This window comes from Podarcis liolepis (assembly GCF_965112155.1).
Source record: "Podarcis liolepis genome assembly, chromosome: 5".
Lineage (NCBI taxonomy): Eukaryota > Metazoa > Chordata > Lepidosauria > Squamata > Lacertidae > Podarcis > Podarcis liolepis.
The window spans coordinates 70,045,583-70,054,080 of record NC_139556.1 but is presented as its reverse complement, the minus strand read 5'-3'; positions in this window follow the sequence as shown (position 1 = coordinate 70,054,080).

Below are 8,498 nucleotides of genomic sequence, written 5' to 3'. Positions count from 1 at the left end.
CGGAGCGAGAAGGCGGAGTGGAAGCAGCCCGCGTGGGTGCTTCTGCCCGCGGCCGAGAAGCTGCGCTGGGTCCTAGGAAGAACCATTTTCAAGTCCCTGCGAATATGCCCCACTGCTGACCCCAAAAGCTCCACTAGGGCAAAGGATCCTTGCTGCTGCTGCTGCTGCTTCTTTTCTATTCGTCTACCGCTGAGTTATTTGTTATTTATTTGTAAGAATATTTATATAACGCTGCATCATAAAAATATATCGCAGAAGTTTATGTCGATATAAAATCAAACAATCACATCATAAAAAGTTAAGAACAAGTTAAAAGCAAAAAAGAAATTAAAAACATCAATAGACCATTTTGCGGGATAGATGTACTCTTATTTGCCTGCATAGGCCTGGCTGAACAAAATGTTTTCAGCAGGCATTTAAAAGTTGGTGCAGAAGGTGCTCACTCAATCTAGTGGCAAGGTGTTCCACAGGACTGGGCCAATGACACTAAAGGCTTGGTTTCTTGTTCAAACGAGCTTCCAGTTGGGATTCAAGCCTCATCATGGGACTGAAACTGCCTTGGTCGCACTGGTCAATGATCTCCGGCAGGCCAGGGACAAAAGTGAGAGCTGTTTCCTAGTTCTGCTTGATGTCTCAGTGGCTTTTGATACCATCGACCATAACATCCTTCTGGACCGTCTAGAGGAGCTGGGAGCTGGGGACACTGCTATACAGTGATTCTGCTCCTTCCTCCTGGGCCGTGTTCAGAAAGTGGGGGGGGGGTGAGTGTTCAGACCCCTGGGCCCTCACTTGTTGGGTGCCTCAGGGTCCGTCCTCTCCCCCATGCTTTTCAACATCTACATGCAGCCACTGGGAGAGATCATCAGGGGATTTGGGCAGGGTGTTCATCAGTATGCGGATGATACCGAGCTCTACCTCTCTTTCAAATCAGAACCAGTGAAGGTCCTGTGTGAGTGTCTGGAGGCGGTTGGAGGATGGATGGCGGCTAACAGATTGAGGCTGAATCCTGACAAGAGAAAAGTACTGTTTTGGGGGGACAGGAGGCAGGCAGGTGTGGGGGACTCCCTGGTCCTGAATGGGGTAATAGTGCCCCTGAAGGAGCAGGTGCATAGCCTGGGAGTCATTTTGGACTCACAGCTGTCCATGGAGGCACAGGTCAATTCTGTGTCCAGGGCAGCTGTTTACCAGATCCATCTGGTAGGCAGGCTGAGACCCTACCTGCCCGCAGACTGTCTCTCCAGAGTGGTGCATGCTCTAGTTATCTCCCACTTGGACTACTGCAATGCACTCAACGTGGGGGTACCTTTGAAGGTGACCCAAATACTATAACTAATCCAGAATGTGGCAGCTAGACTGGTGACTGGGAGTGGCTGCCAAGACTATATAACACCAGTCCTGAAAGACCTACATTGGCTCCCAGTACATTTCTGAGCACAATTCAAAGTGATGGTGCTGACCTTTAAAGCCCTAAATGGCCTTGGTCCAGTATACCTGAAAGAGCATCTCCACCCCCATCATTCAGCCCAGACACTGAGGTCCAGCTCCGAGGGCCTTCTGGCGGTTCCCTCACTGAGAGAAGCCAACTTACAGGGAACCAGGCAGAGGGCCTTCTCGGTAGTGGCACCTGCCCTGTGGAACGCCCTCCCACCAGATGTCAAAGAGAAAAACAACTACCAGACTTTTAGAAGACATCTGAAGGCAGCCCTATTTAGGGAAGCTTTTAATATTTGACGGACTATTGTATTTTAATGTTTTGTTGGAGGCCGCCCAGAGTGGCTGGGGAAACCCAGCCAGATGGGCAGGGTATAAATAAATTATTATTATTATTATTATTATTATTATTATTATTATTATTATTATTATTATTCAACAACTCAGGGTATGACCAAAGATGTTCCTGCAAATGATTTCAGTGATCGAGCTGGGATATAAGGGTTCAGGTGATCCCTGAGGTATCCTGGATCTGAGTTGTTCAGGGCTTTGTAAATCAATGCAAGAAGCTTGAACTTGGCTCAGAAGCAGGTGGGCAGCTACTGCTACCTGTTTTAACAATAGTGTCACATGGTGTCTCAGCCAGAAGCTCCCATCAGCCATCTGGCTGCAGCATGTGGCACCATCTGAAGCTTCCAAACCAGACCCAAGGGTAGCCCTACATAGAGCGCCTTACAGTAATCCAGCCTCAAGGTTACCAATGCATGGACTACCGTGGTCTGGCTATCCCTGGCCATGAACGGCTGCAGATGGCGAACCAGACAAAACTGGTAAAAGGTACTCCTAGCCACAGGACAGTTGGGCCTCTGGTGACAAAGATGGGATTAAAATGTAATAAATTAAAACAAACTGAGCACTCCTGTTTATTAGCCTGTGATTTATTGAGGCGTTGCAAATGGACTGCATTAAGAGATGCATCGTTTGCGCATTTGCTGAACGAAAGCTGTTTAATTACTTTCCACCAAAGAGAATGCAGACATTAGGAATCCTGCTGACCATCTTATCTATCCCAAAATAGCAGGTGCACGTGTCTTACAATGCAATCCTATGCACGTTTACTCAGAAATGCATCTCCACTGTGTTCAGTGGAACTTACGGTACTCCCTAATTAGTATGTTTATGATTGCAGTTTAAACAGAAGATATTATTTGGTTAAAAGTGTTTCCCAGCAAGTGCACGTATGTGTCCCACAAACCTGCATCCAGTCAAGCGGGATACATATAATGGTACCTCATGTGAATGTAATCACAGTACATAATGCTGAGCGGATCTAGGCACTGAGCCTTGGCATACTAATAGGAGTCTTACAGTGTGTACCTGTTTTCATCTCCTCTGCTCATTGCAGAGTTTTGTTAACATCCCTAAACATTGCCAAAGGCTATCTTCCTACGTAAATATGCTGCCTTGTAAATAATGCATGGTAAAATATGCGCCTTAGCATGCGATGTTTTTGCTAGTTTCAAGCATTGGAAGCAGAACTGAAACCTGAGCCAGGAGCAATCCCTAAAGCAGAAGGATACAACTTTCGTTCAAATAGAAGCGTGGGATGATAACCATGCAATCTGAAAGCTGTAGTACAGGTTCTCTCATTTCTGGTAAAAGATGCCTGCTATCTGACTGTACTTACTTGTTAGCAGGGTTCTGAAGGCGTGGAGGGTGGGGGAGTACAGGCAGAAGAGATTAGCATTGTTGGGCAGCAGCTGCAGCCCGCAGGGCTATCACTAGGCCAGGGGTCTGCAACCTGCGGCTCCGGAGCCACATGTGGCTCTTTTACACCTTTGCCGCGGCTCCGGGGCAGATACAAGCGAGGGGAGGAAGCGCATTGTGCGCCCTGACACTCCCCAGTGTGGCGGGCGCTGTACTGGCTGTGACGTCGCATGGGGGTGGTGCGTGCGTTAGTCACGCACCGTCCCGACGTCACCTTCCCGGTTTTGCGGCTCCCAGGTTTTTTTTCTTCGGAAACGGGTCCAAATGGCTCTTTTTGTCTTAAAGGTTGCAGACCCCTGCACTAGGCCAACGAGGCAGCTGCCTAGGGCACAGACCTCAGAGGGGTACAGTACTGACTTTGAAGGGGCACGCTTTTATACAGATTAGTTTTTGCTATATCTTATGCATTACTGATAGTATTTTACCTTTATTTTATATTTTGAAGAATTTTATCATTTTGGAAGTAATTAATAAACGAGATAGAATTGTTGTTCAAGTATATACAAAATAGACACACTGTAGAGTTGATCTGTAAATAATAATACAGTGGTACATCGAGTTAAGAACTTAATTCGTTCTGGAGGTCCGTTCTTAACCTAAAACTGTTCTTAACCTGAAGCACCACTTTAGCTAATGGGGCCTCCCACTGCCGCTACACAATTTCTGTTCTCATCCTGAAGCAAAGTTCTTAACCCAAGGTACTATTTCTGGGTTAGCGGAGTCTGTAACCTGAAGCATCTGTAACCCAAGGTACCACTGTACATTTTAAGCAGTATCCTAACACTTTGAACCGTAATGGCTTCCCACAAAGAATCCAGGGACTGTGGTTTGTTGAGGATGCTGAGAGTTGCTAGGAGTTCTCTATTCCGCCCACACAGCTACAATTCCTAGAGTTCCCTGGGAAGAGGGGTTGATTGTTAAGCCACCATGCAAATTGTAGCTCCCATTCTCCACCTCCAAACACCCAATTTCAGGGCCTTCTGCTAGCTATCACTGGCTAGCACCCATGTGAGAGCTTTGCAGAAGGATACCTCTGTTTAATCCAAACCAACCTTCACCCTGCCATAAGAGCCAGCTGCCCTGCTGAGCAAGTCAGAAACTTTCAAAACCACTACCCTATAGGATCACAAGCGTTTAACATTGCAGGAACTTATCTGGAATGTGTCACACATCTTGATCCCACTAGTCCTCATTTTTCCATATGAACTATGGACAGAGGGTTTGGCAGCAGTCCCTGCATGTGCATCAGACATGCTGAGTCAATATGTGGAAGGGAATAATTCTAGCTTCATTGAAATGAAAAGGCATTGTCCTGTACAGTATCTCCTTTCTAGGGTCAATGTGTTAGTATATTATTCTATCCAGATGGCCATTGTTGTTTTCTGATCTATTCCAAATTCTCTTTCTAAATAGCAGCGATTTTGGAACTACTGTTACTTATAGGCAAGCGAAGAAACTTGGGCAAGCCCTGCAGGAAGTGGTACACCGGCTGGCACTGTAGCACAGTTGCTATTGCCTTCTAGCTTTTTAAAGCCTGCTCTTCCAAGCTGTTTCCAATTTGCTTGTTGCTTCATTGCACCTCCTAAATCACAGTAAGTTGGTTAATAATAGAATATGCAAAGCCCTACCATTACAGAGCGGTTTCATAGCATTTTTCATTTTTATACTTTCTAAAACTCAATTCAAGTGTCAAAATCTAATTACTGCAACTTGAAGCATATAGTGCTTGATTACAGATAAAAGAAAGTGCTCTTTTATTTTTTAATAACCAAAACTCATATTGATGCAGCGGCTCAGTTGGTTAGCAGTGATTTTGACGGAAGTGTATGTTACAGTCCCCAAGCAAGTTATTGAAGTATTTCTAGGATAGCGTTGCTGTGTTCAGTGTGATTTCATCTAGTGTATTCAAAAGAAAACTGTTTATTTTGTAATGGTCCCATAGACTTCTGGGCTGCCTGTTTTGGTAGTGATTTTAGAAGTCTGTAGCAATCTCATTTGACAAGTCCTTTCATAACAGCCCTTAGAAACATGATCAGAGGCTACTGAATGTGTGTGTACATGTGGAATTGTTGGACCAAGATTGCAGAGTCCCTGATCACACAAAGAGCACTTACATGCATCTCTAGATGTACATGGGCTCTGCAAAAGTGACCAAAAGTGACTCCACATATCCCCTTGTTTGGTTGTAGGGAACAAGGCTAGTATCTGAGCTGGCAGGAAGATCACATGTGCAATAAAGTCTGCAAGGAAAGGGGTCATGTGTCATTGGTAAAGCACTATTTTACATGCAGAAGGTCAAGTTTCAGTTGCTGCCAGCTCTGGAGCGGGGAAAATTTGAAAACTTGGTGTTTGACTGACGGTACAGGTCTAAGTAGACTAACAGCTTCACTCAATATAAGGCAGCTTGCTATGTAAAAATGTGTTTTCAGGAGTAAATCTAAAACTTTAAGCAGATACAAAGCAACCTGTTAGAAACACTGATTGTTTTTCTATGGTGTTTGCTTTCTTTAATTCCCTGCTGTTCCACAAGCTGCCATGTTGCCCTTTGGCAAATGATAATGGCTATCTTGCTGTAACACATTCTCCACGCTATATTCCACCACCTTCCATGTTCAAAGTCCAAATGCTAATCATCGGATGCCGTTAAGGACAGACAGCAGGAACCGACTCAGGAAAGTACATCAGTGATAAACTAATTATTCTTTCGTGCAGAAATAATACAATGCATCTAGCAATTCTAGATTTTATTGTTTCCTGGGTGCTTGGTTCGTAGGTTCAGCCAAGCAGTGGGATAGCCTAGCAGATGGGTAATGCAATACACAACCTGTCACATCTAGATCACTAGCTTAAATTCAGCACGGATTTCGGATGATCTGAGAGTGGTTACCATCTGTTCAATAAGGGTTAATGAAGTGGATTAATATCCTTTCAGCTCAGGCCTCTTGAAGGACATATGCCATTGAACTAAACATCCCAATTAGCCAACTAGTTGTAAGTCACGACATGGAGACCAATAACTAAATAGCCCTGCAAAATGAAGAAGGTTATTTGCATCAGATAGTTAAAACGTGTGCAAGTGAAGTTGGCATGGCAAATACATGTGATGTACCTGAAAATGATTAATTATTGTGCCGGTGGCAGAAAGGACAAATAAAAGAGAACTGTTTATGCATACATCCTGAATATTCTAAGAGCCCACACCACACACCTTTACCACAAGCCACTTCAAAAGCTTCCAGCATGGACCTACTTAAAATCTGCTAAATTGGGAATAGGGAACCTGTAGTCTTTTAGATGTTGTTAAACTCCAACTTTAAAGCAGTTAGGCTTTAAAAACAAACAAACAAACAAACAAACAAACAAACATATAAATAAGTTGTTCTTCTAGTTAAAAAAAACCTTATATGTGTCTCTGTACCTGGGCCATGTCACGTGTATGCAGAAACTACTAAATTAATTTTTGAGGTAGCCCCGTTTTGCTTCTAAACCGATAGAAGCATGTGTATGCAGAAACTACTAAATTAATTTTTGAGGTAACCCCGTTTTGCTTCTAAACCGATAGAAGCATGGATGTTGGGATCATCAGAGGGAATAACGATTAGAATCTTGGCTGCTGTTCTTAGATTCCATATTAAGGTGTGACAAGAGGGCCCTGCAAAAAATGTTACTTTATATTGCTGCAAGCGGTGTGAGATTCCAGAGACTCCAGGCGGTTACCCAGGGTTTGGTTTTCTCAGAATGATATATGGTTATATTGAATGATATATACAACCTGAGCCTATGATGGAGGGGTTCACAGCATTAACAGCCCAAGAGGGTCTTGCTTCCCCCATGGCCACAGCCTTGGATTCCAGCAGAAATCAGGCATGGTTCTGTCTCCCAGCTGCCCAGCCTGCAGCCTTGCTTCTACCTTCTAGCTCACATACGCCTCAACTCTCAACTATGTCCTTTATCTTTCTAATTACCAGCGAGTTGAGAGAGCGGGGCCCACCCACTTTTGTCTGGCACAGAGCCAGTTCCTTTGTTACCTTAATGGGCCATACTCAGAGGGCCGTTACCTCAATAGGAAGCTAGCCTGGATGTTTCAAGAATTGAATCCAGGAATTAGAAGGGGGCTCAGGCATACAGCCTACCCCCTCAGCTCATAACAATATTATTCTCAATGGAATATTTTATAGTTTTAACTGGTTTTTATTTTCATTGTATTGTTTGTACACTGCTTAGAGGCTATTGTAATCAAGTGGAACAACAACAAAACCAAAAACAGTGCTTCTGTTCAGAGCTCCGATCAGTTTGCTATGCCTTCCTCCAACAGGCCATTCTCTCTCATACCTGCAGTTTTCTGTTTTCATTTTCTAACAGACATTCACCATTCTGTAGTGACTGAGTATGATCAGTCTTTATCAGGCTGTGTGTGTGTGTGTGTGTGTGTGTTGGTGGCTCATTTTGTGTTGGCAGTTGGCACTCACTGCCTGAGTTCATTATTATTCAGTCATTCATTTATTTATTTCCATTTATGAATTGCTTCCTGTAGAAGACCTCAAAGCAAATTAACAATAAAATCATCCACAATGGAAGCAAATATAAAACAATTAGATTTATAAAAACAAAACAATTTGATATTTTTTAAAACTGTATCAAATCCAATACAGATTCAGCATGGAATAAAAATCCTCACTTAAAAGACTTGTTAAAAAAGGGAGGACTTCAGTAGGTTCTGAAAAGACATTTGGAGGAAGGGATGATTTTTTTTTATGCTGCTATCTAGGATACAGGGTCTGAGTGTTCCTTATCGGTTCACGGCCCTTATGGACGACTGTAGAGCAGTGATATCTAAACGAAGAGCTGAGTCTTTTCTAAAGGGGATCAATGGTGTAAAATTTACAGATGGATCCCTGCCATGTGGGCACAGACGTCTGTGTTCCAAAAAGCCTATTGTCTAGATGGGCTTTGATAATGTCTGCTAAATTGATGGTTATTCTGTTGACATAGGAGTGGGTGACCTTAACAGGTTCATGCACAAGTTCCAGCTCCATTTATTACCCGAGTATACATCATTGTTTCCACCTGAGTGAAACATGTATTGCTTATTTTGCGTTTCTTAGTGGTATTAAGGTCAGCTGGATTATTCTGAGGCAAGTAGTAGAGGGAGGGAAACGAAGCACATTTGCAGATAGAATCGCAGAATGAGTTGGAATGGACCACTAGGATCATCTAGTCCAACCCCCTGCAATGCGGGAATCTTTCACTCAAAGTTGGACTCAAAGCTACTGGGCAGTCGAATTGTCCACTTAATATTC